Source organism: Triturus cristatus, chromosome 4_2, assembly GCF_964204655.1.
Source record: "Triturus cristatus chromosome 4_2, aTriCri1.1, whole genome shotgun sequence".
NCBI classification, from domain to species: domain Eukaryota; kingdom Metazoa; phylum Chordata; class Amphibia; order Caudata; family Salamandridae; genus Triturus; species Triturus cristatus.
The window spans coordinates 469,721,580-469,747,527 of record NC_140586.1 but is presented as its reverse complement, the minus strand read 5'-3'; the positions used below and the strand labels follow the sequence as shown (position 1 = coordinate 469,747,527).

Sequence of the window (25,948 nt, the reverse complement as noted above, 5' to 3'; positions counted from 1 at the left end):
GGTTCTGACGTGTGCCATAGCCGGGTCCTGAGCCAACTGGGCACGTTCGGGCCTCCGCCGTCCTCCACTCCCACCACCCCTGCCCACTTGCGCCTGGCCTGCCGTTGTGGGCACATTGGGTCTCCGGGACCCCTGAGGGATGGCATTTGCGGTGTCGCCTGCCTCCTCCTGGGTGCTCGGAGAACCTTGTCCCTCCTGGACAGACTGGCTGCGTTGTTGTGTGCGGGCAGGTCTCCTGGGTGTCTCCTGGGATGTGGCAGGAATGGGGGGGTGGTTGGCACAGTTGTACCTGACGCAGGTGCTGCAGGTGGATGGACATCAGAGGGGCCAGGTTGGTCTGGGTCATCCACGGAGTGGTGAGAGTCGTCGCTGCCGGTGGGGTCCTCTTCACGCAGAGCTTGGTCCTGTGAGTCTTCCCCCCCAGTGTTGGGGGGAGATCGATTACGATGACCTGTGTGTGAGAGAGACAGTGTTAATTGTGTCACATGCGTCATCCATGTGTCATTCTTTTTTGATTTGGCACAGTTCCTCTGGGTGGTTGGATTTGGCTAGCATTCCTCACACAGTGCACTTGTGCATGGGTATGTCCCTTGGCCACAGCTGTCGACACTTTACCTATGTGTGACACAATCTTAGTTGATGCATATTTTGGGAACGCAGTCAGCAGTGTAGTGAGCGGACGTAGCAAGCCATGCAGAGCCGCCTTACGTGTTGCACTGAACGTGGCCAAATGGTGTTTTTTCCATGCTATTTGTGAATGCAGGTAGGTAACTTTACAATTTGTGACAGGGTTCTGACGAACACAGTGGGTAGGTATACTGGGTGTAAGGTTCTGTTTGTGCCTGCAGCACGGATGTACTTGTGCACAGATTGACACATGGCCTAGTGTTTATCAAAGGTTGAAGGGGGGGTTAAGGCACTGCCAAACCTTGTCTACATGCACACAGTCCACCTGCTGATGAGCGGACATGGCCACACCACCCAAGGGTGATTTGGTCTCCCTCTGTCTCCCTTTCTCCCTCCCTCTGTCAGCCTCCTCCCTCTGTCTGTCTCCCTTTCTACCTCCCTCTGTCAGCCTCCTCCCTCTGTCCGTCTCCCTTTCTCCCTCCCTCTGTCAGCCTCCTCCCTCTGTCCGTCTCCCTTTCTCCCTCCCTCTGTCAGCCTCCTCCCACTGTCCGTCTCCCTTTCTCCCTCCCTCTGTCAGCGTCCTCCCTCTGTCCGTCTCCCTTTCTCCCTCCCTCTATCAGCCTCCTCCCTCTGTCCGTCTCCCTCTGTCTCCCTTTCTCCCTCCCTCTGTCAGCCTCCTCCCTCCCTCTGTCTGTCTCCCTGTGTCCACCTCTGTCTCTGTCCCTCTCTCTGCCCCTCTCCCTCCCTCTGTGTGTCACCCTCTGTCACCTTAGCCCAGCTTCCTGGGCACGCACAGTTTGCAGGTCTTGCAAAGGCCATTGGCTTGTTCATGTGGGTTGGTTTCTTCTCTGCGGTCACCCATTGGGCGTAGTGTCTGAGTCTGCGCTGCTGCTGTGGCGGTGTGTGCTGACACTCTTTCAGTGTGCTGCGTCTTGATTGGCTGCTGTTATGTGCAAATTGTGCCTTCATACCCATGTCGTCCTCCCACGCGGCCACCATTAGTAGGCAAAACTGTACTGTGTGGGGACACACTGTTTGTATGGCTGTGGCCTTAGCCATATGGGCTGAGGGCATTGTTGTGTGCTTCAGAGTTGCTCAATGTTAGTTTTGAGGCCCACCCTCCCGGCATCGGGGACATCCTGTCTTGTGTTGGTGTTTTGTGTGGCCTGTGACTTGGCATGGCTTTGCTTGGGGCATGGGGCATGGAGGCGCTAGTGGCATGTGTGTGTTTTTGGAGTGTGGTTGTGTCCGGTACTGGCTTTGGGGGGGGTTGCGTGCATGATTGGTATTTGGGTTGTATATGGCGTTCCCCTCATGTGAGGTGAGTTGTTTGTGTACTCACCAGGCTCTCGGACTCCCCCTAGTCTGTCTACTATCAACGGCGGCAGCGTGGCCATCACCTTCTCCTCCCAGGGATGGTAGAGTACCGGTCTGCGGGCCGGCCCTCCTCCAGTGATGTTGGCCTGGTTGTGCTCGTCCGTCATTTTGCGGCGGACCGTCCTCCGCAGATCGTACCACCTGGCTTGGCACTCATGCCTGGTCCTTCTGGTGGACCCAACAGCATTCACGGAATTGACTATCCTCTCCCACATGGCAGTTTTTTCAGATATGCTGGTCCGTCTGATCAATGTTCCGAAGAGCTGTGGCTCGACTCTGATAATTTCGTCGACAAGAGACTCCAGCTCATCCTTTGTGAACTTTGGATTCTTGTTGGTGGGCATGGTGTGGGGTGTGGGTGTGGATGGTTGTGGGGGTGGGGGTGTGGATGGGTGTGGGTGTGGATGGGTGTGGGTGTGGATGGTTGTGGGTGTGCAGGTGTATGTGTGTGAATGTGATGAGGGTGTGTTTGTGATGGTGGTTGTGTGAAGGAGTGCAAGTGTAAGGTGTATTGATGTTTCAAGTATGGTGCAGTGCGTTGTCTCTGGGGTCTGGCAGCAGTGGATCTGTTGCAAAGAATCATGGTTTGTGTGTGTTGGGCCTTTTTATTGGTCCATTTGTGGGTGTGGCTGTGTTTGAACTTTGGGTGGGTGTGTTATAAGGAGTGGTAGTTGTTTTGGCCTCTGTTTCTCTGTTTGTCAGTTGCAGGTCAGTGTATAGGATGTATTTGGCCTTGTTGGATATGTTTTGTGATGTTGTGGGCCTCGGATTGACTGTCCTTGTGTTTTTTTGGTTAGTTCTGGTTCAGTAGGAGTGTTTTTAGCCTCTGTACGGTGCGTACATGGGCCATGTTGTTGTTCAGTGCTGTCCTTTGCTATGGCTTAGTACGACTCGTACATGACCGATGTTGGGTGAGGGTGCTGGTGTGTGGGCCTGGGGTAGGGTCCGTACATACACGGGTGGGAGTACGGTCCGTACATACACTGGTGTGGTGGGGGTACGCTCCATTCATGCACGGGTGGGGGTACGGTCCGTACATACACGGGTGGGGTGGGGGTACGGTCTGTACATACACTGGTGGGGTGTGGGTACGCTCCGTACATGCACTGTTGGGGTGGGGGTATGCTCCATTCATAAACGGGTGGGGGTACAGTCTGTACATACACTGGTGGGGTGGGGGTACAGCCCGTACATACACTGGTGGGGTGGGGGTACGCTCCATTCATACACGGGTGGGTGTATGGTCCGTACATACACGGGTGGGGTGGGGGTACGGTCCGTACATACACTGGTGTGGTGGGGGTACGCTCCATTCATACACGGGTGGGGGTACGGTCCGTACATACACGGGTGGGGTGGGGGTACGGCCCGTACATACACTGTTGGGGTGGGGGTATGCTCCATACGTACGCGGGTGGGGGTACGGTCCGTACATACACGGGTGGGGTGGGGGTACACTCCATTCATACACGGGTGGGGGTACGGTCCGTACATACATGGGTGGGGTGGGGGTACGCTCCATTCATGCACGGGTGGGTGTACGGTCCGTACATACACGGGTGGGGTGGGTGTACGGTCCGTACATACACGGGTGGGGTGGGGTACGGTCCGTACATACACTGGTGTGGTGGGGGTACGCTCCATTCATACACGGGTGGGGGTATGGTCTGTACATACACTGGTGGGTTGGGGGTACGGCCCGTATATACACTGGTGGGGTGGGGGTACGCTCCATTCATACACGGGTGGGTGTACGGTCCATACATATACGGGTGGGGTGGGGGTATGGTCCGTACATACACTGGTGTGGTGGGGGTACGCTCCATTCATACACGGGTGGGTGTACGGTCCATACATACACGGGTGGGGTGGGGGTATGGTCCGTACATACACTGGTGTGGTGGGGGTACGCTCCATTCATACACAGGTGGGGGTACGGTCCGTACATACACTGGTGGGGTGGGGGTACGGCCCGTACATACACTGGTGGGGTTTGGGTACGCTCCATTCATACACGGGTGGGCGTACGGTCTGTACATACACGGGTGGGGTGGGGGTACGGTCCGTACATACACTGGTGTGGTGGGGGTACGCTCCATTCATGCACGGGTGGGGGTTCGGCGCGTACATCCGCGGCCGGGGGCATTTTGCGCGTACATGCGGAGTCTGTGGTGGGGTGTTCGGCGCGTATGCGGGCACGTGTCTCCATGCTTGCTATGGGTGTTCGGTCCGCACTGTGTTTTTTGCATACAGTTGTGAAATCGAAAGGACGGGAGTGATCGTACTTGCGCGGTCGGACTTCATTTTTCCAATTCGTACGTTAAATCGTCCGGGAATGTGTCGGACACAATTTCCGACCCGAGGACGTGTGGGGGAGTTTTCCGGATGTGATTCGTATGGAGTTTTTCCCATGCGATTCGTACTTGGCAGTTTGTACGGTACTTGTGCGACTCGTACGTAAAAAAATACGGATGCGAGTCGTACGGTATTTTTTTTTTACTGGATCGGAATCGGCACCTTAGTGTCCAGTAACTACCCAAAAATGTAATAGATTTTTGTGGGACTCGTACATTTTTTATATGTAGTGTCTGGAAGTTACTTTAATTTGTTAAAAAGGGGAGTGGGAATTGTAATTTATTTATGTTTATTGTCTATTATGTACAGTAATTTTGTATAGATTGGAGTGGGAATGGGTAATAAATTTTGTTTATTGTTCAGCAACTACCACTATTTATTGTAGATTGGAGTGGGAATAGTTTATTATTTATGTGTAGTGTCCAGCATCTACTCCAATTTGTTATAGTTTGGGTTGGGAATAGGAAATAATTTATGGTTACTGTCCAGCATCTACTGTAATTTAGTATGGGAATTGTAAATTACATATTTTTACTGTCCAGCACCTATTCAAAACTTTTATAGACTGGAGTGGGAATAGTAAATTATTTATGGTAACTGTCCAGCACCTACTCGAATTTATTATAGACTGGAGTGGGAATAGTAAAATATTTATGGTCACTGTCCAGCACCTACTCTAATTTATTATAGACTGGAGTGGGAATAGTAAATTATTTATGGTCACTGTCTAGCACCTACTCTAATTTATTATAGACTGGAGTGGGAATAGTAAATTATTTATGGTCACTGTCCAGTACCTACTCTAATTTATTATAGACTGGAGTGGGAATAGTACATTTTTAATGTTTAGTGTCCAGCACCTACTCCAATATTTTATAGGTTTGAGTGGGAATAGTTAATTATTTTTGTTTATTGTCCAGCACCTACTAAAACCTATTATAGACTGGAGTGGGAATAGTAAATTATTGTGGTTTACTGATCAGCACCTATTCAAACTTTTAATAGACTGGAGTGGGAATAGTAAATTATGTATGGTCACTGTCCAGCACCTACTCTAATTTATTATAGACTGGAGTGGGAATAGTAAATTTTTTATGTTTACTGACCAGCACCTACTGCATCTTATTGTACAGTGGAGTGGGAATAGGAAATTATTCATGTTTACTGTCCAGCATCTACCACAATGTATTGTAGATTAGAGTGGAAATAGGTAGTAGTTTATGTTTAGTGTTTTAAGTATTTATCATATTTTGTTATAGATTGTAGTGATAATAGTATGTAAATTGTGTATATTTTTTATTATTGATTTAATTAATTTAAATAGCATTGAAAGTGTAGAATTAGTTATTTTTACTTTTGAACATCTACTGTAATTATTGTTAAGTGCAGTGGTTATAGTAGATTTTGAGGTTCACTGTCTGGTATTTCATGAAATTAAATTAAATTGATATAGCAATAGTAAAAAAACATTTAAGTGTGTAGTAATTGTATTTTATTATTATATATTGGATTTGTACTACTTTATTAAATATTTATAGTTTAGGATAATAAATAAACTTAAAGTTTTAATGTGATATGTTTATTGATATATTTAATGTTATTAGTAGAAACAAAAATAAGAATATTTTGTATTGGAATAATGGGTAATGGTATTCTGTAAATTTATAATATTTATTTATTTTTATGTTTGTAAAAACAATTTTTTATATATGTAAAATATTGACAATAGAAGGTAAATATAAATAATCACAGAACCACAATTAATAAGACAAGAACACGGTTTTTATTGTAGTTTTTGTAATTTTTTATTGTTTATTCATTTGAGTAGTATAATTCAGAAAAATTGTTATTTACATTGTAATTCAATTCAAACATATTGAATATAGGTCAGAAAAAATGTTATGTACATTTACTATATTTTGTACAATTTTTTAGTACATTTTAGTTATTAATAATGTAGCATTTTGTGTTTTAAATTAAATTTAACATAGCAATCGGTTTTGTAAATATTTATACAAAAAATGTGTAAACTGTTTTCATATATATACATTTTTAACATTTTAATATTTGTATTAGAAACATGTTACAATTTTTAATTAATATTAATATTTAAAATATTTTTTATAATGTTTTCAAAGCAAACACATTTTTAACATAAATATCATTTTATAATTCATGCAAAATATTTGTAACAATTTTTCATACATTGTTTTGTTGTATTTTCTTTTTAGAAATTATAATAATAAATATTGTATATTTTTTAATATTTATTTTTATAATTTTACACATGAGGAAAATGTTCTTACAATTTTTAGGTACATGAAAAAAAGAGGTCTATTTTAGTTAAATAATAGAAAAAAATGTGTGTGTGAATTTACATTTTACCTGAGGTTTTCTTTCTATAGTTAAATCTTTTAATATGTTTTGGGCGCTCTATTTTGTAACCCGGTAATGTTGTTTTGTGTCATTTGGGTTGAAGGGAAGCTCGCGGTTGGGAGTTACTTCACGTCGTCAAAGGTAAGGTTTGTTTTATATGTTTTAGATGGTTTAAAAATTAATTTTGAACCTAGTTAGATATTGTTTAGTGTAGCTGTATATATATTAGTTATATTTGGAAATGTTATGTGTTATAGTTGCGTGTCGTGTTTTTACGTGTTTTTAACGTTGTGTAGGCATGTTTCGAGAGTTAGGTTTAAGGTGTTTAATGTATATTTAGAACTCTTTTAAATCTAGTACTATTGTTAGTAAGTGTTTATGTGTTGTTTTATGTGGGTGGGAGTGTATGTTGCTTTGTTTTTATACTTTCTTTCCTAGGTTCTTCATTTCGGATGGAGTCGTTTTTTTTTTTTAAAGAAGTGTGTGTTCGTTTTATTGACTAATATGTTTTTTACACTTCTTTAAAATTTTCGGTTTTCCTGGAGCGTTTTTTACTATTTTTATCTATTTTCGGGTTTTTCATGGTTTTCCGATGGATATTTACTGCATGGATTATGGATTTAATCGACAGTTGTATTTTTCCATTTTTTTTTGGGAAACATTTTTTTTTTATGTTTGGATTGTGTAAGCAGAAAATGGATTTTACAGAGTTTGGAATCAACTTGGTAAGTTAATTTATTATTATTTATTGTGGGTGGGTATTGTTTAATATTATGATTGTTTATTTTTATTTTATTACAAATATTATTAATGTGTGTTAATATATTTTTTAAAATATGTATAAATATGTTACACACAGTAATTATTTTTGTGATAAAATAAATATATTTTATGTGTTTGATATGATTGAAAATGAGTAATTTGTCATTTAGTTGTATTGATGTTTTAAAGAAGTGTTTTAGCTATGATGTTTAGGTATTCTAGGCCTTTGGTAGTAGGGTACAATTTTACTTGTTGTTCTAGATATTTATACATTTGTTTAGTTTGTTTTGAGGTTTTTGGAGTTAGCTGAGTTATGGATTGTTCCATTCGGACTCTTGATAACTCTGTTCTTTTTGTAGGCATGATATAAATCTTTCTAGTGTTGGTTTTGTTCTGCCTGTTGATTGCAGGAAGGCGCTATGCCATCCTTCAACTGCGTTATTAGTTTTTGATTCTCCATTTAATGTGCTTCTGTATACGTTCCACCAGGGAATTAAGAATTTAGGGTTTCTTCTGTGGCCAGATCTATGTAGTCTGCCGACCTATGTATCTTTAAAATAGTCCAATAGTGGACTTAGTTTTTCTTCATTTTGTTTGTAGACGGCGCTGTCTATTAAAATGTTGTAATGTTCTGTTACGTCTGTGTCAGGTACATAAGCTAGTGCTATTAATTTTTTTTATTTGATATGCGAAAGCTGAATTAGTTGCATATTCAATGCTTAGGGCTGATTTTTGCATGTGTCTCCATAGGCACTGATTAAAATGATAGTAACAGCCTTGGATGGAGGTATGGGGGTGTGTTTTTAATAAAGTATTAATAATTGCATGTTCAAAATCTAGGATGATTTTTTGTGGGTAAAAGTTATTTGTTTTTTGTTTTATTGTATTTAATAGTTCAGTGTATGTGGAGTTATGTTTGTTTGGTAATAATGTGTAAATTAATGGTATATTGCAATTGTGATATAGGACGTGTATTGTATATAGTTGGAAAAAGGGCTTGGGACACATGGTAAAAGTCCCATCCATCATCCAGTTTTGTGATTCTTGTAGTTTAGAGAGATTATTAGCAGTTACAAATATTATTATTCTTTTGTCATTGTTTTTATTATCAAAAATGACAAATGGTTCTTTGTTTAAAGTTATACTTTGTTCTGGACTTAGAATAACTTCACTTTGGGGCCGATTCCGATCCTGGAAAAAATTTCCCCGTACGAATCGTATCCGGATTTTTTTCCGTACGAATCGTACAAGTACCGTACAAACTGGCAAGTACGATTCGTATGGGAAAAAGTCCATATGAATCGTATTGGGAAAATTCGCCCACACATCCTCGGGTCGAAAAACGTTTCCGACACGTCCCCGGACGATTTTACGTACAAATGTGAAAACTCAAGTCCGAGCGCGCAAGTACGATCCGTACCGGGCGTCCGATGTTACAACTGCATGGAAAAAACACCGTACGGACCGAACTCCCATAGCAACCATGGAGACATGTGCCCGCATACGCGCCGAACCCCCCCCAGCCCCCGTATGTACGCGCCGAACCCCCAGCCCCCGTGTATGTACGGACTGTGCCCCCAGCCCCCCGTGTATGTACGGACCGTACCCCCACCCGTGTAAGTATGGACCGGACCCCCACCCGTGTATGTACGACCGTACCCCCAGCCCCCCGTGTATGTATGGACCGTACCCCCACCCGTGTAAGTACGGACCGTACCCCCACCCGTGTATGTACGGACTGTACCCCCAGCCCCCGTGTATGTATGGACCGTACCCCCACCCGTGTAAGTACGGACCGTACCCCCACCCGTGTATGTACGGACCATACCCCCAGCCCCCGTGTATGTATGGACCGTACCCCCACCCGTGTATGTACGGAGCGGACCCCAGCGGTCCGTACTTACGCGGGTGGGGGTACGGTCCGTACATACACGGGTGGGGGTACGGTTCGTACATACACGGGTGGGGGTACAGTCCGTACTTACACGGGTGGGGGTACGGTCCGTACATACACGGGGGGCTGGGGGTACGGTCCGTACATACACGGGGGGCTGGGGGTACGGTCCATACATACACGGGTGGGGGTTCGGTGCGTACTTCCGCGGGGGGGGCTGGGGGTTCGGCGCATACATACGGGGGCTGGGGGGGTGTACGGGGCGTACATACAGGGGCTGGGGGGGTACAGCGCGTACCGGGCCCCCTATTCCGCTGGCATCGCGGCGTACTAAGCTTTTCCGGCACTTTTTGGGTGCCGTAAAAATATTGCCATCCGGACTGCTGTGGGTACGAATCGTACTTGCTGGTACGTAAAAACAAGCCTTCCTCCGTCCGGACATCACATCCGGATCTCATTCGTATGTATTTTTCTGTCGGTCGGTGTTTTTTCCGACTCGTACGGAAATGGTGTTTCCGTACGAATCGTACTTGCAAGTTTGTAGGGTTTTTTTCCCGGATACGAGTCGGACGGAGAAAACGCTCCGACCCACGGTTTTTCCAGGATCGGAATCGGCACCTATATGTGTGAGGAATTGGGGTTGAAGTAGTAGTGGTTTTTTTAGTACGTGCTATAGTTCTTTTGAGTGAAGTTACAGATGGCATTTGTGTAGTAGCAGTTTTAGGAATTTTGGGAAGCTGCTCTTTTAAAATTACACTTGTAGGTTTTTGAGAACTTGTCCTAGCTTCCTTTATAGTTTCTAATGCAGATCTGACTTCTATTTCAGTAATGTTTGGTGCATGGTTATGTTCTCTAGTGTGCAGTACTGTTGTTTCGCGTGTTGTAGCACGCCCATAGCACTTATTAGAGTAGTATTTAGTGCATTTCCAGTTAACTTTTAAACCATACACTTTTTCCTGTGTGTAAGTGTATCCCATATAGCATAGTAACATTTTTCCCTTCTGGCTTGTTATGAATTCTGCTCCTTCAGTCATTTTGATGTAGCGTTATCTATGAAAAATATATATTACAGTTATTACATATGCTGTTGTATGAATTTCAGTTGAAAAAAACAAACATTTAGTTACAATATACTTACAAAGTTGGTTTTTATGTCTTTGAGTAGAATGCCTTTTATTCTTTATTTGTGGAATTTTCTTGCAGTATTTTCTTTCTCTGGAAAATAAAAGTACATTTGTTTTAATATTTGTTTCTATATTTTTATAGGGAATGGTTAGGGGATTTGCAATTGGGATTGAATTTGGGTGGTTTTTTAATCTATTAGCTGAATTTTGGTTGGGAAATACTTACTTTGTTAGTTGTATCTTTTTTGGTGCTGTTCTGTATTTTCTTAGTTTCTTTTGGAGTTTCCTGTAGTGAAAACATGAAACAGAAAGAAGAGATTTATTTATTTATAGTGTATGTATATTGTAATTACAATTTATTTGCTTTGAGTCTTAATGAGTATAATATAGTTTACTTACTTTTGATAGTTTTAAATATTTGCTGTATGTTGATTTCCTTATATCTGCAGTTGCAATCCTGTAGATTTTCTTCTTCATTCAATTTCTTTATTTCGGTTCTGGACTGTGAATGAAGTTCAACAGTTTTTATAGTGCTTTGGATGTTGCAATCTGTGTTTTATTGGTTAGTTTGAATTTGGAGTGTTTTTATTGGTTAGTTCAAATTTTTTTTTACATGTTCTGGTAGTTAGTTTCCAAATAAGGAAAACGCTAATTAGTAGTCTGTGGTGTATTATTGTATATGTATTTTTAAAAACATTATATTATGTATTGTATGCATGAATTATTAAAGTATAATTCCATATTATTGTTGTTTAACCCCTTCGATGCTCATGATGGAGCGGTTCCGTCATGAGCATCGGTTGAGCTGTGCTCATGACGGAACCGCTCCGTCATGAGCACAGCCCCTGGGGGAAGCGCTGGCGCTCCCCCCCTGGGGCATCGATCGTGCCCCCACAGAGGGGGATGGCAGCGGAAGAGTTTCCGCTGCCACCCCCGAGCCCCCCCACGCTTCCTGATGACGTCAGCGCGCACAGAGCGCGCCGGCGTCATCAGGAAGCGTTGGACGCGCTGGAATTCATTTCTTCCAGCGCGTCCAACAGGAGCAGGTAGGTGTTTGGCTCCGGTGTGGCGGGGGGGGGGGGTATTGCGAGGCCTTGAGACATCGGGGGAGAGGGAAGAGTATTTCCTCTCCCCTGATGTCTCAATGCTGGGCATTCCTGTCCCACGATCGCGCACAGCGTCGCGATCGTGGGACAGGAATGCCCCCACTAGACCCCAGGGATCTCGTATTTGGCCATTTTGGGAGCGACCCCTTGGGCAAGGGTCGCTTCCCTGGGGGAGAATTTGTGAAAGACTTTTCTGTCCCCCCTGGGGGCAGATCGGTCCACTTTCGGTCCGTTTCTGCCCACAGGGGGGGCAGAAAAGCCCACTAGACACCAGGGAATTTCGATATATTGATATGGGAAGCGACCCCTTGGGCAAGGGTCACTTCCCTGGGGGATAATTATTGCTCAGACTTTTCTGGCCCCCCTGGGGGCAGATCGGTCCACTTTCGGTCCGTTTCTGCCCCCAGGGGGGGCGGAAAAGCCCACTAGACACCAGGGATGTCGTTATAGTGAGATGGGAAGCGACCCCTTGAGCAAGGGTCGCTTCCCTCGGGGAATCATTTTTGCACAGACTTTTCTACCCCCCCTGGGGAAGATGGGGGCAGATCGGTTCACTTTCGGTCCGTTTCTGCCCCCTAGACACCAGGGATGTTGTTTTTTTGATATGGGAAGCGACCCCTTGGGCAAGGGTCGCTTCCCAGGGGGAAACATTTATGCTCAGACTTTTTGGCCCCCCTGGGGGCAGATCGGTCCACTTTCGGTCCCTTTCTGCCCCCGGGGGGGGGCAGAAAAGCCCACTAGACACCAGGGATGTTGTTTTGTTCATTTGGGAAGCGACCCCTTGGGCAAGGGTCGCTTCCTTGGGGGCATAATTTTCTGGAAGACTTTTCTGCCCCCCCTGGGGGCAGATCGGTCGACTTTCGCTCCGTGTCTGGCCCCAGGGGGGGGCAGAAAAGCCCACTAGACACCAGGGAATTAGTGTAAATAAAAATGGAAGTGACCCCTTTGGCAAGTGTCGCTTCCAGGTGGCAATTTTTGTAATATGTATTTGGCCCACCGGCCCCGGGACAGAGTAGCCTTTTTTTTTCCTGCTGTTTTCTGCCCCACCTGGAACATAACCCGATTGACCATTTGGGTAGTAACATAGCATGTTGTAATGTTTATTGTTTTATTTTTTGTGAATTGCAATAGTAATGTTTTTTTTTTTTTTTACGTTTTTGTTCTAGGTGAAGGCTTTTGCTCTTTTCAGTTTGCCGTGTTGTTTTGGTGGTTCTGCTGTTTGTGTAGTTTGGTAAGAGACTCTTTTTTGTACAATGTAAATGTGTTTGATTTCTCTGCATGAATTATTTTTGCAAATGGTGTAATAATAGCAGTATGTTTGTTTTTTGAGTGTCAAAAACTTTTTGCATTGGTGCTCGATGTGTATTTTGTTGTCTTGTGAGTAATTTTTTTTTTTTTTTTTCTTTCTAGTTGGATATCGTTGGTTTTTGCTGTGTCACTGCAGAGTAGGTTTCTGGTGAGTGCAGCTGTCTCTTGTAATTGAATTGTATAGTTTTTAGTACATTGATCTTTGTGATAAAGGTACACATTTCTTTACTTACTTGGTTTGCACATTGTTGGTTGTTGTTGACTTGTTTATCCAGTCTTCTATCTTAGTAAGTATAATGGCTAGCCGCAGGATTACTGCTCAGCAGGTTGTTGGTTTGCTGTTTGAGTCTTCCTCTGATATTGGTTCGGAGACTGACTCTGCATCTGAGGGAGAGGAGGCAGGGGACGATTCTGGCAGTGAGTTGTCTCTCCATATGGAGTCATAGGATGATGAAGATACTCTTAGTGCGGATGAAGTGCCTGTGTTAGAGGAGGAGACTGATGTGCCGATAGTGCGGCAAGAGGCATCTGGGCTGCAGCCTGGTGCTGCAAGGCTTCCCGTTGGTGTAGTGCGGCAAGAGGCATCTGGGCTGCAGCCTGGGACTGCAAGGCTTCCCGTTGGTGTTGTGCGGCAAGGGGCATCTGGGCTGCAGTCTGGGACTGCAAGGCTTCCCTTTGAAAGTGATGACCTCTGGGTTGCCCCTGGCATGGTGCAGCCGGTATTGCCAGAGTTTACTGGTGTTCCAGGGTCTAGAGTGAATACTGAAAACTTTTTGCCGGTAAATTTTTTTCAGTTGTTTATGGACGATGTGTTTTTGGCAGAGATTGTTGAGCAGACTAATTTGTATGCCGAACAGTTTGTGAGGGACAACAGTGCCAGTCTTAAGCCACACTCTAGAGCTACCCGGTGGACTCCCACAAATGTTGAAGAGATGAAGAAGTTCTTGGGTTTAACTTTTTTGATGGGCTTGCTAAGGAAGCCATCAATGTCTTCATATTTGTCTAGCAGTCCCTTGATGGCAACGTCTATTTTACCGGCAGTCATGACTCGTGACAGGTATTTGCTTCTGCTTCGGATGATGCATTTTGTTGATAATGGTTTAGCGTTGCCACGAGATCACCCTGACTGTGACCGTCTTTTTAAGATTAGGCCTGTCCTTGATCACTTTGAGATTTATGCCCCTGGGAAAGAAATTGCAGTGGATGAGTCTTTGGTGTTGTTCAAGGGCCGCTTGGTTTTTAGGCAATACATTCCTAGTAAGAGGGCACGCTATGGAATAAAGCTGTATATGCTGTGTGACAGTAGGACTGGATATGTCTCTAATTTCAGGGTGTACACCGGTAAGGAATCTAGGATTAACCTCCCTGGTTGTCCGTCCACTTTTGGAGTGACTGAGAAAATTGTTTGGGAACTTGGTAGAGGATTTTTTAACAAAGGCCACCATTTATATGTAGATAACTTCTACACTGGTGTGCGGTTGTTCAGGGAATTGGTCAAAGTGGACACTCTTGCTTGTGGCACAATCCGCTCTAACCGTCGTAAAGGTTTCCCGAAAGAACTTGTTTGTCAAAAGCTTGTGCGGGGACAGTGCAGTGCGTTGCGTTGCCAGGAGCTTCTTGCTGTGAAGTTTACAGACAGAAGAGATGTCTACATGCTGACTACCATCCATGATGAAAGCACTGCACCTGTGACTGTTTGGGGTCAGGTCGCTGAAGCGCGCACACCTGTGTGCATTTTAGACTATAATAGGCACATAGGTGGTGTTGACAGAGTAGATCAGAGGTTGGAACCATACACTGCTCTTCGTAAGGCTTACATTTGGTACAAGAAGTTGGCTATCCATCTTTTCCACTTGGCAATGTTTAATGCTTTTGTTGTGTTCCAGGATTCTTGCCCTGAGTCAAAGATGACTTTTGCTAAGTTTCAAGAGTCTGTAATAGGCAGCCTTGTTGTAGTGGAATAGGCAAGTGTTCCTAGAGTTGGATTGGTGGAGGATGTTGCTAGATTGAAAGAACGCCACTTTCCAGATCACATTCCTCCCACACCCGCAAAAGATTTTCCCAGTAGGAGATGTAGAGTCTGTTGGCGAAAAGGTTTGCGGAAGGAGAGTCGTATGTACTGCCCCGACTGTCCTTCTCATCCTGAACTGTGTCTCCCTGCTTGTTTTAGAGCGTACCACACGCGAAAGAATTTTTGGGAGCATTCATGAGTGGTAAAGTCTACTGCCTGGTCTGCATTCTTTGGATAATTTGATTCTGTTTCAAGGTTGGTGTTAGTGCAATGTATTTAGTTGCTGTTTTTCTGTTAGAAGATTTGTATCAATTTGTTTTTATTTTTTTCTAAAAAAATCCTAAATGTGATGGCGGTGTGTGTAGGCTTGCGCTTGGCTGTTGGTGTGTGTGGACTGGCACTTGGTTGGTGGTGTGCGTGGAATTGTGCTTGGCTGGCGGTGTGCGTGGTCTGGCGGTGTGCATGGACTGGCGGTCTGCGTGGACTGGTGTGTGGCTGGTGGTGTGCGTGGAATGGTGCTTGGCTGGCAGTGTGCGTGGAATGGTGCTTGGCTGGTGGTGTGCGTGGACTGGAGCTTGGCTGGCGGTGTGCGTGGACTGGAGCTTGGCTTGCGGTGTGCGTGGAATGGTGCTTGGCTGGCGGTGTGCGTGGACTGGTACTTGGCTGGCGGTGTGCGTGGACTGGTTTGTGTGTGGACTGGTGCTTGGCTGGTGGTGTCCGTGGACTGGAGCTTGGCTGGCGGTGTGCGTGGATTGGCGATTGGCTGCCGGTGTGCCTGGACTGGCGATTGGCTGGCAGTGTGCCTGGACTGGCGATTGGCTGGTGGTGTGCCTGGACTGGCGCTTGGCTTGCGGTGTGCGTGGACTGGTGTTTGGCTAGCGGTGTGTGTGGACTGGTGCTCGGCTGGCTGTGTGTGAGTAGTGACTTTCTGCTGGTCACTACACACACTGCTAGCTGAGTGCCACTCCACGCAATCCATCAGCCTGTGTAGTTGCTGTGTCTGGATTGTGGGCGTGTGAAAGTGATGGGCCCTTGAATGGCGCTGTGTGCTGGTGTGATTTTTGTTATGTGACAGTTCCGCGGCTGGCGGTGTGAATGGTTTTGTATGTATCACATGTATGAAAGGTGTATGAATGGCCTGTAAAGAGGTTGGTGCCTTGTCGTGGCTTTACAGCTCACGAGCTGTGAGTCAATTGTTCAGTTTCTCGCACTTTCAATTATTACCAGTGCATTTCATTTCTGTGAAATCACTTGCTAATACAATTGTATCTACTGAACCATCACTCACCCTCGTGCCAAATCCAACCAGTATGTGTGTGTGCTTGCGGATTAGATGGCTGTGCAGTAATATTTGTGTTTCTGAAGCAGGGTGTACCTTGTCCCTTTTTGGTGAATTTTGTAATGTGTTGCTTTTGTGCCTGGTGGTGCGATTGGTCTTGTTTGTATCACGTATGAAAGGTGTGTGAATGGCCTGTAAAGTGGTTGGTGCCTTGACGTGGCTTTACAGCTCACGAGCTGCGAGTCATTGGTTTGGTTTTTTGTGAATTTAATTATTGACAGTGCATTTCATTTTTGTGAAATCTCTTGTTAATAAAATTTAATACACTGAACCATGACTCGCCCTCGTGCCAAATCCAACCAGTATGTGTGTGTGTTTGAGGAATAGATGGTTGTGCTGGAATCTTTGTCTTTAGTTTCTCTGCCAAGGTACACTTTCCATGCAAGAATAACCCACCAACTGTAGATATTGTTGAAAACCCATGGGAGTTCATGGTGATGTCTCTCTTGTGAATTCAAAAATATTTTTAATCCCCAATGTCCTGCAAACCTCAAAATGTCTGCCGCATTTTCTTTGCAATATTATTCCAAAATTCACACGCTGTAGGAACAATAGTTAATCTGGTTTTGCAAGGGGGGTCACTTTGGTTTTTGTCCCGGTGCTCGGCGGCCATCTAGGGAAACCTACCAAAACCACACATTTCTGAAAACTAGACACCCGGCGGCTTCCAGGGAGGAATGGCTTGCGTGGATCCCCCAACGTTTCCTTACCCAGAATCCCCTGCAAACCTCAAATTTTGCTGAAAAAATCACTTTTGTCACACATTTTGGGGTGGGAAAGTAGTGGCATCACCGGGCTCACACAAATTTACCACCACCCAGCGTTCCCCTGGGTGGTGGAACGCTGGGTGGTGATTTTTTCAGCAAAAATTGAGGTTTGCAGGGGATTCTGGGTAAGGAAACGTTGGGGGATCCATGCAAGCCATACCTTCCTGGAAGCCGCCAGGTGTCTAGTTTTCAGAAATGCATGGGTTTGGTAGGTTTCCCTAGATGGCCGCCGAGCACCGGGCCAAAAACCTAAGTGACCCCCCCATGCAAAACCAGGTGGTTTTGCGATAGGCCATTTTGATGTCGCCTCACTACGTTTTGGGCCCTTGCCTGCCGCGGGTACTTGGACCTCCCACACAAGTGAGGCACCATTTTTACCGGGAGACCTGGGGGAACGCTGGGTGGGGGTAAATTTGTGTGAGCCCGGTGATGCCACTACTTTCCCACCCCAAAATGTGTGAAAAAAGTGATTTTTTCAGCAAAAATTGAGGTTTGCAGGGGATTCTGGGTAAGGAAACGTTGGGGGATCCACACAAGCCATACCTCACTGGAAGCCGCCGGGTGTCTAGTTTTCAGAAATGCGTGGGTTTGGTAGGTTTCCCTAGATGGCCGCCGAGCACCGGGCCAAAAACCTAAGTGACCCCCCTTGCAAAACCAGGTGGTTTTGTGATAGGCCATTTTGATGTCGCCTCACTACGTTTTGGGCCCTTGCCTGCCGCGGGTACTTGGGCCTCCCACACAAGTGAGGCACCATTTTTACCGGGAGACCTAGGGGAACGCTGGGTGGTGGTAAATTTGTGTGAGCCCGGTGATGCCACTACTTTCCCACCCGAAAATATGTGAAAAAAGTGATTTTTTCAGCAAAAATTGAGGATTGCAGGGGATTCTGGGTAAGGAAACGTTCGGGGATCCACGCAAGCCATACCTCCCTGGAAGCCGCCGGGTGTCTAGTTTTCAGAAATGCGTGGGTTTGGTAGGTTTCCCTAGATGGCCGCCGAGCACCGGGCCAAAAACCTAAGTGACCCCCCTTGCAAAACCAGGTGGTTTTGCGATAGGCCATTTTGATGTCGCCTCACTTCGTTTTGGGCCCTTGCCTGCCGCGGGTACTTGGGCCTCCCACACAAGTGAGGCACCATTTTTACCGGGAGACCTGGGGGAACGCTGGGTGGCGGTAAATTTGTGTGAGTCCGGTGATGCCACTACTTTCCCACCCCAAAATGTGTGAAAAAAGTGATTTTTTCAGCTAAAATTGAGGTTTGCAGGGGATTCTGGGTAAGGAAACGTTGGGGGATCCACGCAAGCCATACCTCCCTGGAAGCCGCCAGGTGTCTAGTTTTCAGAAATGTCTGGGTTTGGTAGGTTTCCATAGGTGCCGGCAGGGCTAGAGTTAAAAAACTACAGCTAGTCACTTAGCCAAAATGGGTCATTTTTCACTGCAAAATTGAGGTGTGACCACCTTGCGTTTTGCGCCGTTTCCTGTCGCGGACACTAGGCCGACCCGCACAAGTGAGGTACCATTTTTCTCGTAGGACTTTGGGGAACGCGGGGTGGGTGGAAATTTGTGGATCCACGCAGATTCCTGAACTTTCCATCCCAGAGATGTGGGGAAAATGTGTTGTTTTTGTCTTTTTTTACGTTTGCAAGGGATTCTGGGTAACAGACCATGGTGGGAGGCAGTCAAGTCACCCCATCCTGGATTCCCCTGGGTGTCTAGTTTTCAAAAATGTATAGGTTTGCTAAGTTTCCCTAGGTGCCGGCAGGGCTAGGGTTCAAAAACTACAGCTAGTCACTTTGCCAAAAAGGGGTCAATTTTCACTGCAAAATTGAGGTGTGACCACGTTGCGTTTTGCGCCGTTTCCTGTCGCGGGCACTAGGCCGACCCGCACAAGTGAGGTACCATTTTTCTCGTAGGACTTTGGGGAACGCGGGGTGGGTGGAAATTTGTGGATCCACGCAGATTCCAGAACTTTCCATCCCAGAAATGTGGGGAAAATGTGTTTTTTTTGTCATTTTTTTACGTTTGCAAGGGATTCTGGGTAACAGACCATGGTGGGAGGCAGTAAAGTCACCCCATCCTGGATTCCCCTGGGTGTCTAGTTTTCAAAAATGTATAGGTTTGCTAGGTTTCCCTAGGTGCCGGCAGGGCTAGGGTTCAAAAACTACAGCTAGTCACTTTGCCAAAAAGGGGTCATTTTTCACTGCAAAATTGAGGTGTGACCACGTTGCGTTTTGCGCCGTTTCCTGTCGCGGGCACTAGGCCGACCCGCACAAGTGAGGTACCATTTTTCACGTAGGACTTTGGGGAACGCGGGGTGGGTGGAAATCTGTGAATCCATGCAGATTCCAGAACTTTCCATCCCAGAAATGTGGGGAAAATGTGTTTTTTTTGTCATTTTTTTACGTTTGCAAGGGATTCTGGGTAACAGACCATGGTGGGAGGCAGTCAAGTCACCCCATCCTGGATTCCCCTGGGTGTCTAGTTTTCAAAAATGTATAGGTTTGCTAGGTTTCCATAGGTGCCGGCAGGGCTAGGGTTCAAATACACCTAAGACCACATTTATATGTTTATCCTTATAAACCAGAAACCCTAACTATTAATATCCATTCATATACACCCATAAATACAATTACAAATACAGATAATGACCACTGCTCGGGAATCACATCTCTATTTGCAGCAATAGCCCTATTGTATTTCCGCACAGGCACTTTCAATCATACCATGACTCAATACAAACGTCATTATTCATCACGAATATACTTACACATATTTCAAATCTCAAGGCAGCTCGGATATCACATTGCAGCTTACAGCAGTAACCTCGCTCTAAGCTAGGTCCATATACCTTTAATTAAACCATGATCATGTTTAAACGTCACGACCCATCTTGAAACTAACCATCACTCCTCCCACACACCACGTACGTAATATGCACAATCAGCTACAACCAATCAGATGAGCTTAACCCACATATTTAAACAAACGTGAATCCCGCTATCGTTGCTTATCCGCCCGACCTACTGCCAAACTAGCGTTCACGAAGAAGCTATCGGTATTCTCCCTCGCTGCAGATCAGGTAACGAGCATTTCCAGCTTCTCTAAACTTCACCTGCAAACCACGCTTTTTGTTAAATATAGAAACTCTGTAATCATTCGAACATAACTTTAATTCATTCATGTAACAGATCTGTTTTTCACATGTGCCCCGTAGCTCACTATTATTCTCATTTCCCCATTCGTGGCTGATACCTAAACATTTCTTGTCTTTTTAAAAAATTATAATAAATATACCGGAATCAACAATACTAACTTGAGTTCAGCCACATTTACTTAATTAACTCGTCAAATAATTACCACACACACATTACTTTGAAGCGAGTTTTATTCTCTTTTTTGCGCCTCCCCCTCCTTCATCCCTTGCTTCATTTGTTTTAGGACATCTGTTCTCAAAACGAGACGCCTGTTATCTACACAGTATCAGTTCAAAGCACCCTTCAGCGTTCTGCTGACCCGTGTAATACAGCATAAGGTAAATAGAGAAACAGCTCTGATATTAACTATGTTTGACCCTTGCAGACACATACTTATTCCAGTGACATAATATACGTTTTTTACTCCAGAATCCTGCTGCATTAAGAAAATATTCTGAATTTATGAATGAATACCCAGTCAGTCCCAATCAATTGATCTCCATACCTGAAAAGCCATCCAAAAAATAGAACAGGTATTCTCATTACATTCTATATTAAGAAAACTCATACATACCTGTCAGAGATACTACATGGCTTGATCTATACCCACATAAATGCATATTATTATCCTAACAGGTTCCAAGATCATCGCTAGCATTACCCTGCAACGTTTTTCAGCCACTATGAAATTATATTACCTATAGCACTGCACCATGTATCAGGTACAGACAAAGCTTTTTCTAAGTGCAGTAACCTCTCGCTAATACTATCACCAAGTATCTTATCACTTATTTCTTGGTCATTACAGGCTGCTTATGCTATCTCCTGACAACTCCTTCATTTGCTATCCACACGCTAGACTGCCTTTTGAAGTAAGCACTGGTCTATTATTCCTGCAATATTTACCATTTTGATCATTTACCCTAACCATTGTTTTTCACCAAAAATTCACTGCGTCGATACTTGACACTTTACTCCCAGTTACTTCATTATTTCCTCATCCAATCTCTATCCTTCTCCATCCCCCTCTTTTCCTTTTTTTCTCTTTCTTCTTGTTTCTTTTTCACTGTATTTCCCTTTTTTTCCCCTTTCCAACAAAATTGTTTCTTTTGTTTCTGCTTCTTCTTTTTTTCTTTTTCCCCCTCTTTCCCCTTTCCTTCTCCCCTAAATCTTCCAAAAAACTTTCCTCACCCCCCCCTTTTTTCTTCCTTTTTTTCCTTGTTTCCCCCTGCTACCCTTTTATCCTCACTCATTATCAGATATCCCATCATTTGCATAATTACATGTAAATGTCATTTTTTCTCTCCATCCTCGCATGAGAACAAATGATTCTCACTATATGTACTGTGTCCTGTTGAGTTTATAGCCAAATAATGTTAAAGATATGTCTCTTTCTTTTTTAAAAAAAATCATCCATGTAATATCAACTATGTAAATACTTCAATTTTTAATTCACAGGAATTGTGGCTTTTCCTGACGAAGGCGTACTTTTCGCCGAAACGCGCGTAGAAGACTAACCATATGGCCACTGATCTGTTTTAATTTTTTACTGTTGTTTGATAAATATTATCACATTGATTGTTTATATTATGTATAAATGCACTGTTAAATTGCTTTTTTTATTGATTTGGTTTTTGATTCTGTGAGAATCATATTAACAATAAACACTAATGTGAATACCTTTTAAAAAAATCTGTTTTGGCTATACTATTTGGACACATCTTAAATATCAACCTAGTAATTACGTCAATTGCCTAGGAAGTTACTATTGCATTGTGGCCTAGGGTTCAAAAACTACAGCTAGTCACTTTGCCAAAAAGGGGTCATTTTTCACTGCAAAATTGAGGTGTGACCATGTTGCGTTTTGCACTGTTTCCTGTCGCGGGCACTAGGCCGACCCGCACAAGTGAGGTACCATTTTTCTCGTAGGACTGTGGGGAACGCGGGGCTGGTGGAAATTTGTGGATCCACGCAGATTCCAGAACTTTCCATCCCAGAAATGTGGGGAAAATGTGGTTTTTTTGTCATTTTTTTACGTTTGCAAGGGATTCTGGGTAACAGACCATGGTGGGAGGCAGTCAAGTCACCCCATCCTGGATTCCCCTGGGTGTCTAGTTTTAAAAAATGTATAGGTTTGCTAGGTTTACCTAGGTGCCGGCAGGGCTAGGGTTCAAAAACTACAGCTAGTCACTTTGCCAAAAAGGGGTCATTTTTCACTGCAAAATTGAGGTGTGACCACGTTGCGTTTTGCGCCGTTTCCTGTCGCGGGCACTAGGCCGACCCGCACAAGTGAGGTACCATTTTTCTCGTAGGACTTTGGGGAACGCGGGGTAGGTGGAAATTTGTGGATCCACGCAGATTCCAGAACTTTCCATCCCAGAAATGTGGGGAAAATGTGTTATTTTTGTCATTTTTTTACGTTTGCAAAAGATTCTGGGTAACAGACCATGGTGGGAGGCAGTCAAGTCACCCCATCCTGGATTCCCCTGGGTGTCTAGTTTTCAGAAATGTATAGGTTTGCTAGGTCTCCCTAGGTGCCGGCAGGGCTAGGGTTCAAAAACTACAGCTAGTCACTTTGCCAAAAAGGGGTCATTTTTCACTGCAAAATTGAGGTGTGACCACGTTGCGTTTTGCGCCGTTTCCTGTCGCGGGCACTAGGCCGACCCGCACAAGTGAGGTACCATTTTTCACGTAGGACTTTGGGGAACGCGGGGTGGGTGGAAATCTGTGAATCCACGCAGATTCCAGAACTTTCCATCCCAGAAATGTGGGGAAAATGTGTTTTTTTTGTCATTTTTTTAGGTTTGCAAGGGATTCTGGGTAACAGACTATGGTGGGAGGCAGTCAAGTCACCCCATCCTGGATTTCCCTGGGTGTCTAGTTTTCAAAAATGTATAGGTTTGCTAGGTTTCCCTAGGTGCCGGCAGGGCTAGGGTTCAAAAACTACAGCTAGTCACTTTGCCAAAAAGGGGTCATTTTTCACTGCAAAATTGAGGTGTGACCACGTTGCGTTTTGCGCCGTTTCCTGCCGCGGGCACTAGGCCGACCCGCACAAGTGAGGTACCATTTTTCTCGTAGGACTTTGGGGAACGCGGGATGGGTGGAAATTTGTGGATCCATGCAGATTCCAGAACTTTCCATCCCAGAAATGTGCGGAAAATGTGTTTTTTTTGTTATTTTTTTACGTTTGCAAGGGATTCTGGGTAACAGACCATGGTGGGAGGCAGTCAAGTCACCCCATCCTGGATTCCCCTGGGTGTCTAGTTTTCAAAAATGTATAGGTTTGCTAGGTTTCCCTAGGTGCCGGCAGGGCTAGGGTTCAAAAACTACAGCTAGTCACTTTGCCAAAAAGGATTCATTTTTCACTGCAAAATTGAGGTGTGACCACGTTGCGTTTTGTGCCGTTTCCTGTCGCGGGCACTAGGCTGACCCGCACAAGTGAGGTACCATTTTTCTCGTAGGACTTTGGGGAACGCGGGGTGGGTGGAAATTTGTGGATCCACGCAGATTCCTGTACTTTCCATCCCAGAAATGTGGGGAAAATGTGTTTTTTTGGTCATTTTTTTATGTTTGCAAGGGATTCTGGGTAACAGACCATGGTGGGAGGCAGTCAAGTCACCCCATCCTGGATTCCCCTGGGTGTCTAGTTTTCAAAAATATATAGGTTTGCTAGGTTTCCCTAGGTGCCGGCAGGGCTAGGGTTCAAAAACTACAGCTAGTCACTTTGCCAAAAAGGGGTCATTTTTCACTGCAAAATTGAGGTGTGACCACGTTGTGTTTTGCGCCGTTTCCAGTCGCGGGCGCTAGGCCGACCCGCACAAGTGAGGTACCATTTTTCTCGTAGGACTTTGGGGAACGCGGGGTGGGTGGAAATTTGTGGATCCACGCAGATTCTAGAACTTTCCATCCCAGAAATGTGGGGAAAATGTGTTTTTTTTGTCATTTTTTTACGTTTGCAAGGGATTCTGGGTAACAGACCATGGTGGGAGGCAGTCAAGTCACCCCATCCTGGATTCCCCTGGGTGTCTAGTTTTCAAAAATGTATAGGTTTGCTAGGTTTCCCTAGGTGCCGGCAGGGCTAGGGTTAAAAAACTACAGCTAGTCACTTTGCCAAAAAGGGGTCATTTTTCACTGCAAAATTGAGGTGTGACCACGTTGCGTTTTGCGCCGTTTCCTGTCGCGGGCACTAGGCCGACCCGCACAAGTGAGGTACCATTTTTCTCGTAGGACTTTGGGGAACACGGGGTGGGTGGAAATTTGTGGATCCACGCAGATTCCAGAACTTTCCATCCCAGAAATGTGGGGAAAATGTGGTTTTTTTGTCATTTTTTTACGTTTGCAAGGGATTCTGGGTAACAGACCATGGTGGGAGGCAGTCAAGTCACCCCATCCTGGATTCCCCTGGGTGTCTAGTTTTCAAAAATGTATAGGTTTGCTAGGTTTCCCTAGGTGCCGGCAGGGCTAGGGTTCAAAAACTACAGCTAGTCACTTTGCCAAAAAGGGGTCATTTTTCACTGCAAAATTGAGGTGTGACCACGTTGCGTTTTGCGCCGTTTCCTGTCGCGGGCACTAGGCCGACCCGCACAAGTGAGGTAACATTTTTCTCGTAGGACTTTGGGGAACGCTGGGTAGGTGGAAATTTGTGGATCCACGCAGATTCAAGAACTTTCCATCCCAGAAATGTGGGGAAAATGTGTTTTTTTTGTCATTTTTTTATGTTTGCAAGGGATTCTGGGTAACAGACCATGGTGGGAGGCAGTCAAATCACCCCATCCTGGATTCCCCTGGGTGTCTAGTTTTAAAAAAATATATAGGTTTGCTAGGTTTCCTTTGGTGCCGGCAGAGCTAGGGTTCAAAAACTACAGCTAGTCACTTTGCCAAAAAGGGGTCATTTTTCACTGCAAAATTGAGGTGTGACCACATTGCGTTTTGCGCCGTTTCCTATCGCGCGCACTAGGCCGACCCGCACAAGTGAGGTACCATTTTTCTCGTAGGACTTTGGGGAACGCGGGGTGGGTGGAAATTTGTGGATCCACACAGATTCCAGAACTTTCCATCCCAGAAATGTGGGGAAAATGTGTTTTTTTTGTCATGTTTTTTACGTTTGCAAAAGATTCTGGGTAACAGACCATGGTGGGAGGCAGTCAAGTCACCCCATCCTGGATTCCCCTGGGTGTCTAGTGTTCAAAAATGTATAGGTTTGCTAGGTTTCCCTAGGTGCCGGCAGGGCTAGGGTTAAAAAACTACAGCTAGTCACTTTGCCAAAAAGGGGTCATTTTTCACTGCAGAATTGAGGTGTGACCACGTTGCGTTTTGCGCCGTTTCCTGTCGCGGGCACTAGGCCGACCTGCACAAGTGAGGTACCATTTTTCTCGTAGGACTTTGGGGAACGCGGGGTGGGTGGAAATTTGTGGATCCACGCAGATTCCAGAACTTTCCATCCCAGAAATGTGGGGAAAATGTGGTTTTTTGTCATTTTTTTACGTTTGCAAGGGATTCTGGGTAACAGACCACGGTGGGAGGCACTCAAGTCACCCCATCCTGGATTCCCCTGGGTGTCTAGTTTTAAAAAATGTATAGGTTTGCTAGGTTTCCCTAGGTGCCGGCAGGGCTAGGGTTCAAAAACTACAGCTAGACTCTTCGCAAAAAATGTGTAAATTTTCAGTGTGAAAATGTGGTGTGTTCACCTTAGGTTTTGAGCCACTTCCTG

At 45.1% G+C, this 25,948-nt stretch overlaps 1 long non-coding RNA gene across 1 annotated transcript; it reads left to right on the top strand.

The window, feature by feature from the left end:
• The first annotated feature begins 20,057 nt into the window (after nt 1–20,057).
• On the top strand, nt 20,058–21,922 carry LOC146834564 (uncharacterized). The gene is made up of 6 exons (XR_014960312.1): nt 20,058–20,123; nt 20,483–20,576; nt 20,668–20,771; nt 20,875–20,960; nt 21,047–21,110; nt 21,697–21,922. It is a non-coding gene; the product is annotated as an uncharacterized LOC146834564 (long non-coding RNA).
• The last annotated feature ends 4,026 nt before the right edge of the window (nt 21,923–25,948 follow it).